We start from the raw sequence: 21,539 nt of genomic DNA on the forward strand, positions 1-21,539 counted from the left end.
CACGCAGCTGTCAGTTCGGTACTGACGTCAGTGTCGACTTCAGTGAACTCTGCTGCTGAAATTAATAGCGTTGCTTTCAAATTAGAAATGTAGAACACACCGCAACGCACGAGATTGTTTCAGTTTTGCACGAGACCTCGACTAGCGCATGGCTGTCACTCGCTGAAACTTCGCAGCGCGCCCAGAAGTTTCCGCATCCAATTCTGGCTTCGCCCCATATTTTTCATCCTCCTCCAGTGTGGCGCAGGGAATATTAAAGCGTGCAAGGAAGTGTCCCAATAAGGCCGTTGCACACGCACGCACAGGTATTTTATACGTTAATCACACTACAAATATAACTTTGATAACCTCAACAAATACTCTTCCTTCTTCTGCCTCAAATACTACCCACATGGGAAAATGTTTATAATAAAGCGTATTAACTTTTTAATACAATAAGCCGTTTTTCGAAAACCCAATAAACTTCAATTTGAACTTCATTTTGAGTCGATTAGAATCGAAACGAAGTTCACCCAAAAACACTTCTTGTAAACCCCCAATACGAAATTTAATATCATAATATTTGGGTTAAAAACTTGAGAACCAAAAAGTATAACGCACTAATTGTTTCAGAAGATTAAAAATGCTCAGATGAGAGACAGGCCAAATTATTCGTCAACATTATTATATAATTAAAAGTAATAAAGTGTTTAAAATAAGCATATTTGAGCATTAAAATATCAAAGTGTAATAAAGTAAACATGATATAAGTTCCGGATAAAATTGGGATTATTCTTACGTCACACCGGTATCACAAAGATGGCGTTGCGTGTGTCAGGGTTTTGTCTCACGCTGAGGACAGCCCAGAATCGTGTGAAATGTACGCCGTCCGATACGACCTTGGACGCGGTGAGAAAGTTACGGTGAAGCGGAGATCGTTGATGCGTCAGTCTCAGTTTGTGCTAAAGAAGAATAAGAAGGATGTGGTTACTTTTGTGGTCAGAAGGTGTTCAAGGGGTTGAAATTCACACACGATTGTGTGCTCAGTGTGGGGACGATGCATTTCCTCGATGGAATGTGTATCAGCGCGTATCCGTCGGAATCGCCCATAATGTCCTCGTGCCAGAGGATTCAAGACGTGTTGAATTGTGGGAAGACACGGCCAGAATTAGATTTTTATCCTTGAAGATTTACTGCATTTAAGTGACGTGAGTAATTCTTGTACCACGCGATGACAGGCCTGATGTGGTACACCTGTATTTATCGAATGATTTCAGATTTGGCTCCGTTACGTTCGTCATGTTGGCACTCAACTCCAGTCCAAGATGGCGTGTTGTTAATGGCCGGTTATAAAGTTTCGTGTGTAAAAAGTATATTTTCTTGTGTTCTCGTGGATTTATCAGCGCAGGCAGAGTAGAATGTGTGATAAGTGAATTGCAACCGATAATCCAGTTGAAGAATTTGTAAGTAAAACATAATTAATACTAATTGTTTTGATCAGTTTCCCCTGTGGTTTTAGATTATGATTTGGATAATGTGTGTAGCAAATCTGTGTCATATAACTCACCAGGTTTTTGTGTGAACTCTGTACACAGGCGTAATTAAGCATTTTATTTTCATTTTGGTACATTTACTTACATACATGAATTCATAATATTTTATTTCTTGGATACACAAGTTACTCAGATGACAATAGGATGTGAAACAGATCATAAAAACACAACAAGTATATACAAGATGAATTCAAAATGTTATAAACCACATAAATTAATGAATTGTTTTAAATAAATTCACCCATTCAAAGCAAATAAATTATATTACCCATTTATACTATCAAAGGCAAGAAAACGTTTGAAAACATTTTGAGTCATTTAGGAATTCTTCAACAAAGTCAAGTGAATGTGTGCTTAAGTACCTTTCTAATGCTACTTTATTCTCAAGATGGCGGACTGTTGAAAATTTTGATGCTGGCAAAGAATGCACTTTTCTGAAAGCATGGTTGGCCTGTGAACCTGTTGCTTATTTCACATGTCAAAATTGTGCAGCAGAATTTGAAAAATGTTCTTGGTTGTTCAGAGTGAAGTTCATTAATGAGATTATTTATTCACATGGAAGAAGTAAGATCTCTAATCCCTTTAAATAGATTTTTGCAACGAATTTTTGGGTTTGACGCCACCCATTAAAAGTGAATTACCACCAAACAAATTATTCCATACTTCATCATGGAGTGAGAACAGGCAAAATGCATCCAACTCCATAACAGGTTCCACTTAACTTCAGAGCCATTTGATGAATATGATTTTTCAGTCTGTAAACCAAAATATTTTGTTTTAATGACCCTTCAATGTAACCAATGCCTAAGGCATGTTTTGTGGTGAGTTATCTTTTATAAGTTTTGTTACATTTCTTTCTTTTATCTAGATTTAGGGTCAGTGAACCATTTTCTCATCTGAGGGAGAACTCTGGTTGACATTGTCCAGAATTCATCAGAGTTCTTCGTATAATTTATGACGTCAGCGAATATTATGGGTTTTGATAAATTATTTATTCTTGGAGGGAGGTCATTTACGTACACTATGGAAAGGGAAGGCCCTAGAATTGACCCCTGGGCTCTATTGTTCCCCAGTTTAAAGAAAAATGTTCAGAGTGTCATTAGGGGATTTTATTCTAGGACAGGATCTGAGCCATTTTGTGGCTGCCCCTTGAATGCCATAAAAAGTGATTTAGTTAACAAAATTTCTTGATTTACACAGCCGAAAGCTTTGGCTAAATCGCAGAACATTCCTCCGGCCAGTCACTTGTTAGTGATCGATTTAGCTCTTTCAGACTTTATCATAATTTTTCTGTATTTTGAACTTCATAGTTTGAACGTGTTTTTGTTATATTCTTATTGGTCTTTTCTGTTTGCCTCCTCTCTGAGGAGTGTCAGTCTTGATAAAGTTACCTGTTCTGTGTTCTTTATTATTGGCAAACTTAATAGTAGTTCATGAGGAGAAGAAGGGCCTTCGTGAAACATAACAGATGTGGACTTTTGATAATATTTACTTTTTAATTTGACCATATGAGGACTAGTCGTACATGTAGAAAACATTTCTCCATACGCCAGTCATTACAGAAAGCTTACAGTCGTACATTCAATTTAAATTTATATTTTTAGTATATTATTTTAGAACAGTCTTTTCTAACTGTTGAATTAACCTTAAGCTCGTGAATCGGACGATCAGCCAATCGATAATTGACGCAGCTGATAGAGGAGATTCTGATTGGCTGGACACGTAGTTCGGTCGGTGGCCCAATAAGTGTGGGGGGGGGGAGTGGATGTTGTCCAGTTGGTTGGCAATTAATGCCTGCCGTGAAATTAGACAAATTTGGTTGAGGCACAGTTTCTCGTGTTTCTTCGTGTCTCTGGGGATCGGAGCTGCTGGTCTGTAGTGGAAACAGCCAAAATGTATACGGCCCAGTGGTTTCGTTGTGGTGGTGATAAATAACTTAGACACATCAAGATGCTTGCAAAAAGGGCAACTACGTGCATGAAGGGGCTATCTGAAGTCTCTTCTGACAAATTACCATCTTTCTGTGCGTTGCGTAGGGTTGGGAAACTAATGAACGTGGCGGAATATGGCGTTTTGAAACCCTGCAGCCCGTAGTTGACACGCGATCGTTTCGAATTTTCTTCTGGTCTGCCTGTGACAGAAAGCCTAAGTTCCCAACTAACTTAATAGTGGCTTTACTACAGGACGGGATTTTGCAGCACGTGGAAATTGCAAGTGAAATGAAGTGTTGCGACTCTTTCTACGGCAGTATCAACGATCGAATCGCGTATCGATCTTAAATCAAGTCGCATCGAAGGGCTGATAACATTGGATAGGTTACACGCGCCAGATAGAAGGGCCACATCCACACCTAAGACTCCCTTGTCATATCCAAACCAAAATCCACTGAATGTTATTCCGTTATTGCCCTCAGGGTGTGTCTGTGTGGCTCAGGGCACGTTCATAAATTATTATTTCACGAAATTGTCTTTGGCGTGTTCCTGCTTCACGTGGGATAGACGACTCACAGTCTCAAAACTTGGGTTTTAGACTCCCGCCAGCAAGAGGGACGCTTTCTTACGTCCGGAGTAGTTTTTATTTTGTATTGAAATTTAATTCAAGATTCTGTGACGTGCGTGCGTGCGTTTTGGGTTTGTTGTTAGCCGTGATGATGACGTAGCTCCAATATTCTCTGCTTATTCTCTCTTACACAGTGGATCTGTGTGCCTTTCGAGATGAAAGCAGCAGAAACGCAGTGTATGGAACCCCCCGCATGTGGACCTCCCGCTGAGCGATAAATTAGGGGAGAAGTGTTTTCTATTTTTCCCGCTAGATTTCATGGTCTGCTGTAATGAACCCATAGAATAGTCGCGGGGGGGGGGGGGTTAAAACAGAATTCCCAAGCGCCAATTTTTATTCCTGAGAATTATAATTTTATTTATAGACCTGCGTTTCTGTTGATATTTATTATTATAATTTCTCTGTTTTCTGACGAAGCGTTTGAGTTATTTAGTGGTACTGGAATAATCCGTATTAAGGCTGCACCATATTGTGGTCTGTCCTTGTTTCTCGTCTTATTTGAATGTTAAAACACAAACCGAGCGCCACAACGTGAGATTTCTCTTCTATGCCCTTTCATGTCTGATTACGTTGGGACCCTCAGACGCGTACCTGAATCAAGTGATTTCTTTGAGTAATTAATTTGGTAATTAAATACGAAGTAGCTCATTTAAGGTGTTTAACAATTTAATGATTTGTAAATACTTTGTGTTCTGACTTGGTATAAGCCTAGCTGTTAATGAGCGTTTGAAATGCAAATAAATGCAGTTACCTACCTTCACAAATTCAGGGCGTGGGCTTGTTTCTGTATACCACTGGTTCGAATCTCAGGAGCCACGGTCCCACCTCACTGAAAAGTGTCGGTGCTCTCTAACTGACGGAACGAAGCAACGTAAGACGTTGTTGCACGTTGCAGGGAGGAGGGCGTTACCATGGAAACGTTAATCGGGACGTATTAAATACAATTAATTTATAATTTATTTTATCCCGTGTTGCTATCGTTTGAAGTTCCTATGCGAAAATTGACGAATTATTTACGTCGAATAATTTTTTTTTTTTTTTAGAATTAAATATCCTGTAATGGATCGTGTTTATGAACGTGGAATGCATTGAAACTAATGAAGCCTGAAATGGCATTGAAATAAAAACGATGTTGGTACTTATAAACGCATCCGATCAGAAAATGAAGCTTACAGAGTAGGATAACAACACCTGTCAATGCAAAATTGGAACATGATAGTTCGTCATAGCCCCACCAGTCTTGGTGGAACAAGGTTCTTGTCGAGAAACTTGTAATTTCTCGTCAAGATAGTAAATTCCCCCATTTTTCTGAACCCTGAAGATGGTTTCTTCCCGCCAGTAGCCCCTGTTTTGAACCATTTGAACCCAGTCCACACCCTGAGGCCCTCTTTTCGCAGGATTTACGTTCTCACAAATCTTCTGTGTGTTGTTTATTTAATGATGCTTTCAATAGCTCAGATTACCCATTGTCGATGGTTAGTGTATAATGAACCAGAAAGGCTATGGAAGGAAGCGGTCGTGGCCTAATTTAAGGTACTATAACTGCGTTTGGTCGAAACCCTGAGTCACGTTAGTCGGATACCCCAGCCGGGTTTGAAGCCGTTCGGTGTCAATGCTGTTTGTCCCCTTCAGGTTTCGTAACCAAACTTTGGTAAGTATTTCTTGTTCCGCGCACTGCAAGTCCTTCGCGTCACATTCTTCGTGATTTGGTGGTCATGAAAACATTTGGTGCAGTTTCGCTGTCGCCGAGAAATACTCGATCAGCTTTTTTCAGCTAATCGCCACTCAACGTGTATAATCGTAGTTAATGTTTCATAACGACGTGTTCAGATGCACATGCATGATTAAACAAATGACCCACGTGCATTGACCTTTGCTGTCATTTATTGGAGGAGATGCGGATGTTGTAAGGGGATAATTGAAATTAATTTTTTCTCATGTAATAAAATTATGTGGACCTGAATTATTGCCCTAAGTTATTAGTGACGCTTCTGTTATAATCTAAATTTTGTTTCCATTTTGTAACCGCGTGTTTTAGAAACAATTTGAGGGGGGGGGAGTGAACATCGATAATGAGTCGCAAATTTCCCCGCTCATTGCTTGGAATCAAATTGTTTTCTGCGTATTTTGTAAGTGATTAATGTGTCGAGGGAAGTTTCATATATATTTAGCGTGTTCATTTTTTATCGGCCGCTGTGATGTTAAGACACTAACAAAATATTAAATTCCGTTCATGCTTAATTAGACTTTCTACGTGGGGTATGGGGGGAGGGGGGCTGCATATGTGTCAGTACAATTTCAGCCTCTTGCAGTTGAGGGTGATAAAATCCCCACGAGTGGAATACGAAGGGGTGTAAACGGTTTTCTCCACAGAAATACAATTTTTGTGTATGCCTGCATAATATGTGTTAGTATCAGAAAGTGTTATAGTGTTTAATGATGATCCATCAGCTATCTCTTATTTCCCTGTGGATAACAGTATTGATTACCCAGAATGCCGTGGTCTTTGTTTATTTTAAACAATTTCGACAGAACGGAAACGTAACTTTTGTCAGAGAAATCTGTCTACAGTTTTACGGTTTACCTACGAAAATAGTTCACTTTCTGTAATTATTCAAGGGGCGAAGCGTCTCGTAACTTGTAGCAGAGAGTCGCTTGCCTACCGTCCCCTGTTCCTCGCTGCTTTTCTTTGTGCGTTAAAGCAAACACTGATGGCTGCATGAAGTAGTGGTGTATTCGCAAAGTGCAGTCACATTCATGAACTGTGAACAGAACACTGACGTACTGTGTCTCTGATGCGATGTGTGGGTTTGAAACCAGGTCTCTCTCTCTCTCTGACTGTGATGATGGAAGAAGTGACAGGGACCTCAAGACGTGGTCTGCGTCTACTGATTATAATAAGTGTCTAATTTCATTGATTCAAAATAGTAATTAGCAAAACACACAAACATTATTAATGAAAAATGAGAGGGCACGCATGAATAAATATGAAATCTGTACAGAATTCGAGTCATGAAGGCATGTCTCAGGGCGGAAAATGTGGCTAATTAAAATGTGTAAGTAGAACTTATTGTACCATCCACGTATTCATCTGATGCAGGACTCTTCAGAAATATCTGAAATAAAAAGATGTTTTATCGTCGTTGGTTTTTAACAGAGCTTACGAATTCGCCATCAGGAGGGTTAATGAGACAAAGACACATCGGCTTCTGGTCTGTGTTGGTGATGTTAAGTTAATGGCTGAAAACAAATGCCATAAAGGAAAACAGAAGTTCTTTCAGAAGCTAATAGGAAAGTCGGTCTAGAAGCTAACGCAGAGAAAACTAAGCCCGTGTTGACGACGCATCACAAAACTGCAGGGTAAAGTAGTTGTGTGAAGTTGGCTAATAAATCCTTTGAAAATGTGACGAGGTTGAAATATCTGGGACCGATGGTAACAAATGAAAATTACATTCGTGAGGGAATTTCTAGCAGCCTGAATTAATTGCCTTCTGCTGTCTAACACGTAAACATTTTTGTATCGATGTCAAAATTGGTCTATCAGCGTTAAGGGATGAACCGGGATTGAGGGTGTTTGAGATCACGTATTTTTGGACCTGCGAAGACGGATCGACGGAGCGGCGAAAAAAATTGCATAATAAATGAAGTCGTGACCTGCGCACTTCACCGCGTGTTGTCAGGGTAATCGAATCGAGGTGGTCACTGGGATTTGCGGGGCGCGTAGCAACCAGGGGGCGGCAGAATTGTTGGAAAGTTCGAAGGGAAGAGAACACTATGAAGACCTGAACGTAGATGGGAGGAGGGTATTAAACGAAACTTAGGAATACAGCCTTCGGTATTATGGATTGGATTTATCTGGCTCAGAACAGAGACCGGTGGTGGCCGGCTTTTGTGAACACGACAATATACGTTCGGATTTCACAAAAATCGGGACATTTCTTGACTTCCTAAACGTACTGTTGGCGTTTGAATAAGGATTTTGTGTGGCCTGTGTTTCAACGACGTGCAGGAAGAATAATCTGTAAGTGTCGGCGTGAACTCACTAGTGCCCTAGCCACGTGGATACAGATTTTCGTGCTTTAGTTATTTTCTCGAAATAAACAACGCTGTTTAGATTCACTTTCTGTCTCTAGAGCCGACATGACTGCGTGTCCCCAAAAATTGTGTATACGCGTTTTAGTACGGAATGTTGACCTTGTGTGTAGACGCATCCTTCCGGGACAGACTGTGTTTGTTCTGAACAGCGGAGGCCGCAACGCTTGCTTGTACACCAGCCAGCCGGCCGCTGTGTGCAGACGACGGGTTCTGCTGTTTCAACACAATCATAATTGTTAGTCCTCATTCCGATGTCGGCTCACACATCGATCGATCCGCCATCAATACATTGCGGTTGTCAAGAAGAGCAGTTATATAGCTCATAATAGGATCGGACTTTTCACAGAACATTCAGCAATTTGAGTTATGTTTCGGATCCAAAATGCCATCGGTTGGCAATGAAATGATTCTCGCTCACTTTCGGATGGGGAACGTGATTTGTTTTTACGTTCTGTGAAGGCCCCGTTAACAAAATTAATGGCTGACGACCCACCAGCTAAGAGAGAGGACAGTTGAAATGGTGATGTCGACAGGTCTGGAAATTTGTTTTCAGTTCTTGCGTAGAGGCGTTTTACTTTGCGGTAAGAACACATTTTTCGAATGACTTTGCTGGAGTTCACGGCAACGTGTGTGAAGACTATTTGCATTTTGTACACACTATTTAATATGTACGGCATTTGCTGAAAATTCGTCTTAGAGAAAACATCCATAAAACAAAAGTCTGTTGTAACAATTTAATTTGTATCTTAACGTAATGTGTTATTAATGCCGTTTAATTTAATATAAATCCGAAAATGTCCCAGCACCGCTGTGTCCTCATGAACTTCCTTCGCTGTAATTGTTCAGGCACGTTTTGGCGTCCTGTCTCGTGTATTTATTCTAAAAAATCGCGTGTCCTAACTTTCAGTGCAGCGTAAGACGTGAACGCCGAACGCCTGTGTGAACAGTTTTTCGAGACAATTTTTGTGAAGCCTGTGCTGGTAGGTGTGACGTTGCCAGATATCCTTGTGACGTCACTCCTACGTCACGCGCGCGCTAATACTGACGTCAAGAGCATCGACCCTGTGATGCGGGCTTGCCTACCTTGCACCGCGTCGGATTAATTCACAGTTGACAGTGCAGTTCGGTGGTTCGTGATAATTTTGTGTGCGCTGTCCTGATTATGTCACCGTCGCAGGAGCGTCGTGGCCACTGCGGCGCCTGTGTGTCAGCTGACCTAGTTCCTTCCCCAGCTGGAAACGCACCAACGACGCTTAATGCTTCGGTCTGTTACTGCCCGAGCTGCTGGGACTTGAACCCCGTTCGTTTGCTTCGAGTCTTATCTTCTTTTGACCACATAAAAACCGAATCGTCTTTTCCTGATTGATATTTTTTCCTGTCTCTCCTCTAATATCAGAGCCCTGAAAGGAACAGCTCGTGACACACTTGTAGGTATTTTCCCACTACGTGCTCGAGGAAATCCACGGAAAACTTTGTCAGGGTAGCCAATCTGTGGGTCGTGTTTCGAGCCCGCTTCATGCAGAACACGAAGCAGGGCTTGCCAACACAACAGGCCTCTGTCAGAAAAAATCCTAGCATTTATCTTCACACTGCATCGATATTGTTACTGATCGATTAAATCGATGTATTTTTAATTATTTTTTCATTTGCTAAATGTTCACTTTATAAGGTAAGAAATCCTTGCGTTGACGGATATTGACGAGATTTGGTAGGAACATCAAGTGACTAGAGACGACCCCACATTTGTACTCCACAATTTCCATTATCAGTGATGCCAACATAGCGGTCGTGCGAATTTTTTTATGTGGGAGGTACACGAGCATAACGTAATGTAAAGTGTTTAAATTTTGATGGTGATAGTTTATACAACTGTGAACCTGATTGTAAGCAGACTAAATTCCATTGGCTGCAGAATCAGAGCCAGAGAAGTGGATATTTTATTTGCAATGTAAAATGTGAAGTTAGCAGAACCTTCAGGATCGCGTGGAAATTCCTGAAAGACAAAGAAATCGGCGAGAAGAAAAGATTTACGAGCACCGTACAAAGCCACAAATGGGTTTAAGAATGGTGATCCCATGCAGATTCTCACGGTATTTTGGGCGTGGAAGAAATCCTGTCAGCTGTTGGATATGGAGTTGATATTAGGCGAACTGAAATGCCACAGTTCATCTAAGGTAGAGACCGCTGTTGAAAAGTTCAGAAGATGCAAATCAGTTTCCAACGTAATTGAGTCGAGTAGAATATTGCGTTCTGAGATTCGAGGACGAGTGCAATTCTTTTGTTATGAAGTTTGCACTTTTTACTAATTCCTACTGTGGTAATGCAATGAAGCACGTTGAGATACGAGGGGAATGTAGCACGCATGGAAGCGATGGGCAGTGCGTTGACTTCGTTCAAGCAGAAAATCTGGAAGCAAGAGGCGACAGGGAAGATTCAGGCAGATCAAGACCATTGTCGATTTTCGTTTGTGTTCAAAGAACTCCTAGCCGCTCCTCCCCCATTCTTTTTTTTACTTCGAAACAGTTCAAAAAAATTTGTTTCTTGTCCAAGTTACGAGCGCTGGGTTGTAAGCGACCAGACAAAGTCAGTGGTTAATCTGAGGTTGTCTCGGCGGCGTGTATGAAGATCGCGCGTTTGCACGTGTCCTTATATCGCGCATGCGTCATTTCGTTTGATCAATCGGCCTTTTCGTTTCAGGAAATATGCCGGATGTTTCTTTTATCGCGAGACCGAGTGAGCGGATCAGACCCACGATGATCGGTGTCCGCCTAATAAAACTTATAATTTTCTTTCCGTCGTGGACATCAGGCCGCACCCTTCTTCGGATGGAACTGTAATTAATGCCGGAGCGTCGTGCTTTTACACAAATCGCTGCTTTGCCTTGGTCTCTTTTACGAGACGCGTGGAATTCCAACCCCCCCCCCCCTCTGTTTCGTTGCTCTGCCAACAGAAACTCTTCATTTTTCAGTGACGCGGTGTCGCCCTCTGCCACATAACTACTTCAAAGGAAGCTCCGTGGCTTTATTACAGCAACCCACAAGGATGTAACCTAGAGGCTCGCAGACCCCTGTTGGTCGGTTCTCATTTGCGTAACACTGAAGCTGTGTCTGCCAGTCGGGAACTTCTGAGCTGTTTGAGGTTGTATTTAATTCAACATTTGTGTGTGACGACTTTAATGTCGATTCGTATCGGTCTGATATATTTCGACCTGAAGATGGAGTCGGCACGTTCCCGCTGAAACGTTGGTACCCACGTAGGCCTGCAAATCATCGCAGAATTACAAACGCTGAACATTTGTCACTGGTCGCTGTTTGTTCCCTGCTTTGTCTCTTTGTTCAGCTCTATCTCTCTCTCTCTCTCTCTCTCTCTCTCTGCACCGAGGTCAGAGGTCATGTGTAAATTGGTGGCATTAGTTTAAGTGAGAACTCAGTTGCAGTGATGTTGAAGCCTCGGAATTTTGATGGTTTTGATTCTCTATTGATTCTTTGGCAAGCCTGAGATGTTTTTGTTTCGAATAATTGATAATTGAGCGAGAATTATGAAGAGATCGGGAAGGAAACGATTACGGCATTCTGTCCGCGGACTTGCGCAGAGGCACTGAGGAAATTGATGCTCAGTGGCGTGTCTCTCGCCCTGGAGGCACTGAGGAAAAGCTCTACGACTTATCGCAGCTCGTTTTTCGACCGGGGTCCCGATACGTCTCGAATACTACGCGTAGAATGCGCCAACACGGAACGCATTTCCCATTTCACTGTGGAGAACTAACGCGATTATGTTTTCCGGAATGTCGCTGGTTTAAGGAATGCCTGTCTGCGTTGGTTGTTACGCGCTTGTGCCTGAAGGCAAAGTAGTTTCTTCTGTTCTTGTCAGGTTTCCAGTCTCTTGGCTGTGGTGCAGAGGTCGAGATGATCTGCTGGTTGCTTGCGTCACTGCTCTCGGGACGTCTGTGAATAATTGACGAGGTGTCTGATTCCACATTCTTCAGCCATTTCTGTGCACCTTTTGGTGTTTGAGAGGAATGCAATTTGATTTTTAATAAACCAAGTATTTCGTTATGGAAGCCTGTATTTTGTTTAAGAAGATGTCGGACGATCAGCGGTCGCTTTGGCTCGGTTAGCAACTAGAAGCAGAAGTCAGGCGGGTGGAACGCAGCATTAAGCCGGCACTCAGAGGTTAAATTCTGTTATCTCAGATGCAGGGAACTGAGGATTTATAATTCAGGATATAAAGTGTATAAAGCTATAAGGACGATATGAAGGGAGGGGGAGACATGGGGGGGGAGTGAAGGAGGAAGGGTATGAAGTAAACATGGCGGCTGCAGTCGAAGTGAGACCTGAGGAAACTGGTACTTCGCCGGATGGCGCGTCATGACCGTGTAACTGGGGAGATCGGCGTCGTGGCAGAAGTGATGCGCCTTGGACGGCGTTTGACGTCGTCTGTGCTTACGAAACCAAGCGACAGCCTCTTCTTAGGTTTTCCTCTCAATAAACCGCGCGCATCTCTGACCTCTTCGTGTTTGCTACATGTCACACCCATCTCACGCGCCAGAATTATTTTCGACGAGGAACAGGCTTACAAATTATGAGGTTCCTGCTTGTGCAGTTTGCTCCGTCTTTCTTGAACCTAATCCGTTCTCAAGTGTAAAGTTTGTTGTCACGACTCCGCTCCCTGTAGAAAGTCACGAAGTCCGTTTTGTCTTCATGACTGCAAATGCGTGCGGTGCCTTATATGGGAAACGCTCAGGATAGGGTCAATTGGAGGGCTCTTGAGAACAGGATAATGACCTTTCTTGGCCAGCTGAGTGACTATCAGCTACTAAATAACGACTCTTCTACGTGGAGCTGGCTTCCCCACCCCTCCTTCTCCTCCCCGGCCTTCAATGTGGCCGCCTTCGAAGAGGTTTTCTGAACACAATTTTAAATGCATTTTTTGGAATCTCGGAGACCGGCTGTCATGAGTGAGGTCTCTCGTGGTTTTCCTCAGCCTCTATAGGAAAATATTCGTCGTGCCGGCCCATACTGCGTGGGCTACTACGCACTTTGACCCGAAATCAGATTATCCAGTCCTTGTTGATTACGGAGCTGACGGACTGTGCAGGTTAGTGACTGAGGACACACTTCTCCTGTGTCTCGCCAGACTGTTTGATCAGTTCCGAAGTTTGTCAGGTGTGAGAGACGTTCCCTCCAGAGGGCTCGCGTTGTCAGCTTCGAAGTTCGGAGGTCGCAGTTTCCCTCGTGTAAAGGCAGGGACTTCGTTGTTGTCTGATAACGCACATGAGCGTTTTGTTCAGAGATTGACTTCTTCTGTTATTTTAACAGTTTGTGTTGGCATTACTGGCAATTTGTTTACATTTTATTTTCATGTAAGAATTCACAACTTGATCCATCTTATGTAGGAAGATTAGGGACAGTTAACTAGAAATGCAAATTGTACCGATTCACATCTAGAGTTTGAAATGAAGGCTGGTTGTCCGTGATGTCGCGAAGTGAGCGAAAGATAATAAGATGCACATTCATCGTCTCTGCATTTCACATTGCAGGCTGCTCGTAGTTTTGCAATCTCCCGACATCGGAATCATGACAGTCCACAGCTGATCGGAATACTCCCAGCACAGAAAAGTATGATACTTGCCACGAAATTTCGAACCGAGAATCTCTCACCACGAGGCACGTATAAATTTTGAGCCAGCTTGTCTCAAAGAAGAGACGTTTCTGGACCAATGTGTGTTTTGTATCTTTTCTGCTTGTACACACCAGGAAATGAACCAGGGTCCATATAATAGGCGCACACACTGAGCTGTTGTACTGTCAGTCGCTTCGCCCCCCCCCCCCCTACCCAGACCTCGTGGTGATGGATGAGAAGAGGGCGTGAATGTTGAAGGGAGTTTGGGGCGAGGGGGTTGGAACTTAAGGCGGAGAACTGGGGGTGATGATGTCTGTGTGGGACAGGTATAACCGCCCTGAATTGCAACCTTTACCTGAACAGTGGATGGAGGAACGGGCTCCATACATTCTAACTGACGCTTGTCGGAGACATGGAAGTCAAAATGCAGCCATTATCCTCTCTGACACACGACGGGCCGCGTATGGACGTAGGCGCTGGGTCGCACCTCAGTCTGAAGGGTCGAAGTCATAAGACGTTTTTGCACAAATAACAAATCTCATGCTTCGGAGCCCCACAATTTGTACTTTTCCGCTCCGCCCCTTTTTGTCTTGTCGAAAAGAGAAAATCCACTTCGAAACCTCGACGGCGATCGAGGAAATCGGCCAGAGATGAAAGAATCGCTTCAGCGAGCATATTCAGTGCAGGCGAATCTGCGTGCATTCGATTGCAGTTTCTGGTAGCCTTCACCCAACTGCAAGTTTCAAGGTCACAGCAAAATCAGTCACATTTGCAGCACAAACAGCGGAGCCCACGCGAGTGAACGTCATGAGGTCCTTCCGTGACCTTGAAGCAAGAAATTTGTTGAGGCCTTCGGGAATTCAAACATCTGAAGGAAACGACGTGTTTAAATGTTTCGTTTTTGTGTGGTTGAGCGCTCGGTCGCTGTATTTTGAAATAACGAGCGACATTTCCTTTAAAAATCCCAATAATTACAGACCGCCGAGGTCCATTCTGGAGGTGAGATTCGCCATCTTGAATGAAAAGGGGGGAGGGGGATTCTTTTCGACCAGTTGACTGAGTGGCGACAAAATTTTGCTCTGCTAGTTTGGAGCTGTATCTGTGTCGCATCCTTCCGCAAACAAAACACTGCGACGTCGTGTCCAGACGCACACCTGCTCCTGCTGCTGCTATCTCGTGGTAGTATTGTGAGTTTCGCCGGAAGATGCCAGACGTCTTGTAGCACTTGTCTCTCTGCTTACTGTATGAGTGGCATAAGTTTTTCTGCGCAAAATCGCAATTAAAATTGGCGAAATTTTATCGGAAAATGAAGACAGCCAAAGCCTGTCAGTTCTGAGTTGAAATCCTGCGTTTCCAAAATGTTATCTTCACTTCAATATTTCTAACAGATATTCTGTGCTTCTTTCTTATTTCGAACCCGGCGTCGTGCATTTCCTTCTTGGCTTGATCGCCGTGATGTTGCAGAATGTATTTTCCTCGAGCAGTGGTGACACATTTTTTAATTGGACTGTTATCTCCAGAGCAGCAAAAACGTTAAAGCGACGACTGAACATGTTGTGTGGGCTAATTAAAAAGAAAAATGCGCCCTTTCGATACCTGCCCGCTAGCTGCAGTTCTCAATTACTGTTCCGAACAAATAACAACCACGTACAAGGGAAATTTCACTGGTGCGTTCGCCATTTGTTTCCCCGTTATCTGCGGGCACTCCACTCTGTCAGGTTTAGTGGTACGTCTGTCGGATTTCCACTAAGTGTCTTGTTTAGTCGCTGGATCCAGGAAGCGCCGAGAATCATGCAAATCCAGCGACGTGCTCAGTTTGTGGCGTGTTTAACTGCTGATCTGTTAATAACCTGAGCCTGGCCGCTGGCTTGTAGCTGGCACTGTCAGTACAGATGTGAAACGTGATCTGACCGAGAGGTTGGCTCTCCTTTTCGTTTCTAAGTCCTGGGTTCGGATCTAAGTCTGGAGAAAGCTCTATCCCTGACGGCAAATACCTTAAGATATTACATGACCGCATCGCGTCTTTCCAATTCATTACTAATTACTTATCCTATCACTCATTACTGCAGGAATGCAGTTTGCGACAATTTCAAGTTTGTTGGAAATCTTCTGGAACATTCTCGTAAGGTATCCATCGTACAGTGCACAAATTTAAACTATGTTTGTGACCTGTGTTGATACGAAATTTTGCCTTCAAAGGCAAACTGAACACAGGTACGCAGCGCGCAGCCGCCATATTGTTCCTTTACATTCTAAACGTGATACCCTAAAGTAGATGTCTGTCTTGTGTGTTGTGGTAGAAGTTTACCGACGCTTCGGAGGTCATTGCTGCCTCCATCATCAGGGCTATACCGTTACGTAATTTCCATATTTTCAAAATTGTCTGTTACCGAAAATGCTTTCTTGGCCTTAAATTAATTGTCGTCTCCACCTCAGAAATTCGCGAAAGCACCGTGATATTATTGGTGGTAGGAGAGGGTGCCCGTTCTTTTGGTCAGAAGGTTGTAAGTGGGACACACACACGGACACGTCAGCCGTTCGATCAGAATGAGGTTTGGGCGAGTTTAATGCAGCAGAAAGGTTTTGAAACTTGCTGTGATTAAGGCAGATGTGCTGCCATCTGAAGGTATGGCCGATAACGATAGTGCACTGAAAAATGACTGAAAATTGCATTAAATTATTGGAAAATCTTGAACATCGAAGCGGAAAATGTGGATTTATGGGAAGGCGAACCTCTGTTCCTTGTTTTTCTTTGTAATTTATGCGAGAAGAATATTTCTCTTACAAACGTACAAAACTTAAGCATCTCCATTAGCAGGTGAAATCGATTTTTATGTCGTAGCAGACAGACAGACTGCTGGTACGAGTAAACTTGAATTCCTGTTTCGCTGTGGTGGGCTTTCGCAGTTTGAATGTGCGAGTTCTTTTGACGAAGTGGGTGCAGATCCTCGCCAACGATCTTGCGGTTTACAAACTGTGCGCTGCAGCACACGTCCCACCCGCGAGAGTGCACGGCAGGGAGTTCTGAACGCAGTGAAACCTATCGTTTACTTTCAGGTACGTGCTCTTACGCATGTCGTCGGAATATGAACATTATTTCGTTCAGTGTTTGCAGATTCTTAAGTGATCGTTCGAAGCAACGTCTGTGAAAATCTGAAAATACAGACTTTGAATCTGAGTCGTTTCTTAATTATCATTGCTTGTGTGTGCGCTCGCAGTCATTTATAAGTCTTCACTGCGAAATGTATCTCAACTACACTAAAGAGTCGAGATACGAATGCGTGCGGGAAATAATCCTAGGTGTTACGAGACTATTATTTCATAAATTGTCGTCTTCCGGTCTGCTTCTAAAAAACACTTGATATTCGTCCTTTGGTTGTAGTAATACGGACTTTGCTAAGTCTCACAGGACATGGATAACTTTGGTTTGGCAAGGTCAAAGTGGCGTCCCGTATTAGCCGTGTGTGCGTGTTGTCCGCTTAATTTGCATAATTCAATGAGGCGAGTGATTTCTCCTCTCTGTGTTTGTCCGTCCGTCTGTCGTCGGCGAAGTTAAGTCCTGCCGATTGCTACGTGTCGTTCTGTTTGTGTGAAACTAAGTTCATTTCTCGTTATGAAGCAGGTTGCTTAGCGGATGTTTGGAACTGGGAGTGAGGATGAGATGGACAGGGCATGCAGAACGCATGAGAGACGCGAGAAAAGCAAGCACGCAAAGTTTTGACCGGAATAGCTGAAGGAAGTAATCACTTGAAAGACCTAGGCGTTGAAGGGGCGATAATACTGAAATGAATCCATCTACATCGAGTTTTGCTAAACCGCATTGATATTTGTTTACTTAGCTCAATTTTAAAGGTGATGGTTCAGATGAGAGTTGCTCAGCTGGTCAAAACGCGCCCCGCGATTTTTGGTACCGGAAGGTTCATTGTCGTGGTTACTGGATCCCGCCACTGGACCCCGTCCAGTCCTCACACACGCACCTTGTGAGTTCCACTTTAACGGCGTCCTCGTATTTACGCGTCAGTTTCCCACTTTATTGGGAATTATTTGTAAATGAAGTGATGCGCGTAGGTTTTATGTGCAGTCCTAGGAACGTATCAGACTCCCTCTTCAGATAAAATTTGAATTCCGGTGAGTTGCTTCGTGGAGGAACTTTGTCATACGACGACCTACTTTTCAAACGAATACCTTTAAAGAGATAAAGATTTTTTTTCATTTTAAACGCCACGCCACATTATGAACCTCAACCCTTCTTGAGCCTCGCCACTTCATGAATATGAGTGTGGTCAGCTGCACGTTCCGGCCGCATTAACCCCAATACCCACCGGATGGGAATCCAGTTCTGTCCCAGTTTCGGTCTTGACGCAGTGGCGAAAATTTAAAAAAAAAAAAAAACCTTTCCCTCGTAAATCACGCCGCTCCGCGCTTTATCCCACACATCGGCAGCAGTCACACCTTCGGACAGTCCCGCACCCTGGTGTCGAGCCGCTAAACCACACCTTAATTGCTTAATTAGCACGTCGCTCAGTGTATGCAACTGGCATTGCAGCCCAGTGCTGCCCCGCGCGGTGGTGATACGAAACACAGCCGTCGACTGGGCGGATAGAAAAAAAGAGAGTCCACTTATTTAATTAAGGTTTAGCCATGTCTGATTTTCATCGCATCGGCCATGTACGTACGTATAATGGAATTGAAATCGCTGGTGGCCTGGAAGGGGTCTTTGAAGCAATAATTTCGACGAGTGTATATTCAGTTATTAAATAACGCCCGGAAACGGTCTTTCACAACCGATAAAGAGGTGTTCCGAGAACTAAGTGTGTGAAGTGAACGCGTACGAGGGAGGTTTCTTTCGTACGGAATTGTGACAGGATTTTGATCAGATTTGGTATTTGAAGTCGTCGCTACGTGTTCGTACCATTACATTTGTTCCGTGCGAATCCACATCCGGTCTGAGGCGTGGGCCTTGTTCGCTTGGACATTCACCTTGAAGAATTTTTGTTGTTGTTGCATAATGCAGACTTAATTTTTCATTTTCATTTGCTACTCACTGGTTCACAGCTCAGGCCCTGATGAAATCATGAGAATAAGATGCATGGACATATAGCACGCACGTGAGATGAAAAATCATATACAGTTGTGCCTGGAAAGTCTGAAGGGAAGAGACCATCGGCGTATGTGGGCGTACGTATCATAATCGATCGTACGGAAGTCAGGTTTGGATATTCGGATTCGATTCATCTGGCTCGGGATAGTTTCAGTGGTAGGCTGTGTACACGGCAATGATCCTTTGGGGTTGCATAAAAATCAGGGGAGTCCTTGTCTGCCTTCGTTAGAAGGACTCGTCTGCATGGAATCGGTCATTCAGTCACTTGGTAAAAATGCAGCCTTTCCAATCCCTTATTGTATAGTTGACCGCATTGCATGAACCCTGCGCGACCTTGGTGTTTGTCAACGATCGAGTAACACCGAAGTTGGGGGTGGCAAATCGTGTTACCCCTTCTGTTACGGCGTTTGTTATTGGTGCCTTCTGCATAGTTTCACCTCTGTTATCCTAGATAAACGTGAAGTCGCGCGTCTGTGAAAAATTGTTTATTTTTCTGAAAATTTTCCCAACTCTGAATTGCAGTTTTAAATTTCACATTACGCGAAACATTCTCTGTGGACCCCCCCCCCCCCCCCCCCCCCGGTTACGAGAAATGTTCGCTACAAACTTCTTTCTTCCTGCAGGGGCAGGCTAATCAGAACAGATGAGGGCGCAGTATGAAGGGAATTTGTTTCATTGCTGGAGAGAAATTTATATTTCCTTGTGCCCTGACGCTTGTCAGCCGTAATGAAATCCTCTCAGCCAGTAATGGCCGCGGGCGGGCGCACGGTACGAACAGCGCATTGCCAACCGCGGGCGTCGCGCTGAAGTAACTAATGGCAATTTAGTGGTTTCACCGATGATTCTGAGTGTAAAAGTCAGTCAGTCAACAACGGTGCTTGCCTGAACGTACTCCGATCGCGACGTTGTCCTAAAGCAAAGAAAATCTCACTCAGGTTAAAAGCAAGAGTGAATTTATATATATTCCATCCACGGGACACATTTTACACCGTAAAATGACTTCCTGGAACGAAACGTTACACTGTTCAATACTCGGTTGTCAGAATGCTCTGTACATCTCTGTCTGTGGGCGGGGAAGAATGAAAAATACGACAGTTGGACGCACTGCTATCAAAACTCTGTTTCATGGCCCCCTGTTGAGCTTTGATATTTGACTTCCAGGGCAAGAAATGTCCCATATTTTATGCAACTGAAAGGTTTATTACCGTGTTTACAAAAATCCACCAGTGGAGCCCATCCTGAGCCAGTTTAATCCAGTCCACGCCTTTATACTGTGTTGTTATACGGTTCATTTTAATATTATCATCCGTCTAAACATAAGCATCTGAGGTCATGTCTTTTCTAAATGTTTTCAACCAAAGTTGTGTGCTGTGTATTCTTCACTGTTACGTGTCACGGTCATCTCGTCCTTTCTTTATTTTGTCACCTTAATGTCAGACGATGGGTAAAAATTATAAATGTTCCAATTAAGTATTTTTCCAGCCTTCATATGTTCTAAAACTTCATCGAGCACGAAGCTGGGTTTTCCTTAAGGTAAGGTAGGAGATGCTGTTGTTTTTGAAGTGGGTCTATCTCCTGCGTTGTCTATCTGAGATGTTAGAAATTAATCGAAAGTTGCAAGAATTAACGTGAGTGGTAATGGATGTTTGAAAAGTTTTCGTTGTTTGCAAAAAAAAAAAAATTCTTTTGCATTTCGACAAATGGAATTTTTTGTACCAGGGCTGCATTTCAGTCAGTAAATTGATAGAGTGCTTATGAATCTTGTTGTCTCGTGTTTTGTGGCCAGGCAGCTGAAATCGCTCGTATTTCAAGAGCGGAGACCGTTTCCAGTGTCAAGCAAATGCGACTCTTCATTCTGGACGAGGATGCCTGTCTGTCTGTCTGTCGAAACGATGCCTTATAATATTGGGTTCAGATTCATGCTACGAACAATATATTGGACGATTAAAATGGTCGAGTGTCGTCGCCGTCGAGGGAAATTAATTTCTCCGTTCGCGCCACTTGTCTGCTCTTAAACAGGGCGGGCGGATAATTGCGTATCGCCGTTCGCAAAGCCACGGACTGCGATGGTTTGCGGGCGAATGTTACCACAATGTTTGCATGATTTAATGACAGTTTTCAACTGCACTTGTTACGTAGCGTTGAGGTGAATGATTGTTATGAATTGTGTATCGGAAAGAATACGAAATGAAACTGCTGTAACTCGTTTGAAAATTATACCTCAGCATTCACTTAGAGGACCGTCCGTTGTTGGAAGGGATTCTGGTCGGTGTGGGCTGTTGGGTGCCGTGGGAACTTTCATATCAGGGAAGGAGACACAAATGTTTCTGATACTTCCTGGATTTTGGCAGCGATCATCCGTAATTGAGGGCGATCCATAAATGCATTTGGCAGAACGGAACATGACTCTTTAGCAGTCATCAAGATTTTGGGGTTGGCCTTGCGAAATATTAAACGGGGTGCCCTGGATCTACTAATCTTCATTCCGATGAGCAAATATATTTTCTTTTCGATTGAAGGGTCTCGGGTCGGTAGGATAGGTTTGATTTCTGAACTCTCTTCACCAGAGAGGCAGAGTTTTGTTGGCGGACGGACTAACGAACGAAAGAACTTTGTTGACGTCTGTAGTG

General features: G+C 43.4%; 1 protein-coding gene across 9 annotated transcripts in view; it reads left to right on the forward strand.

Moving 5' to 3' along the window:
* The window catches only part of cpx (synaptic transmission protein complexin), a 482,383-nt gene that overhangs the window by 160,427 nt on the left and 300,417 nt on the right, over positions 1 to 21,539 (forward strand). The window contains exon 1 of one of the 9 annotated variants that reach the window (XM_087349771.1): positions 284 to 305. The exons of 6 other annotated variants lie outside the window; for them this stretch is intronic. The gene's annotated coding sequence lies outside the window, so the exon portion shown is untranslated. Of the gene's footprint in view, positions 1 to 283; positions 306 to 1,287; positions 1,443 to 21,539 lie in introns of those variants that run through there. 2 more of the 9 variants (XM_087349768.1, XM_087349773.1) reach the window with 2 other exon arrangements.

The sequence above is a fragment of the Zootermopsis nevadensis genome, unplaced genomic scaffold (assembly GCF_977971745.1).
Source record: "Zootermopsis nevadensis isolate Lab colony 2312 unplaced genomic scaffold, Znev_1.0 Znev_ptg000016l, whole genome shotgun sequence".
Classification (NCBI taxonomy): domain Eukaryota; kingdom Metazoa; phylum Arthropoda; class Insecta; order Blattodea; family Termopsidae; genus Zootermopsis; species Zootermopsis nevadensis.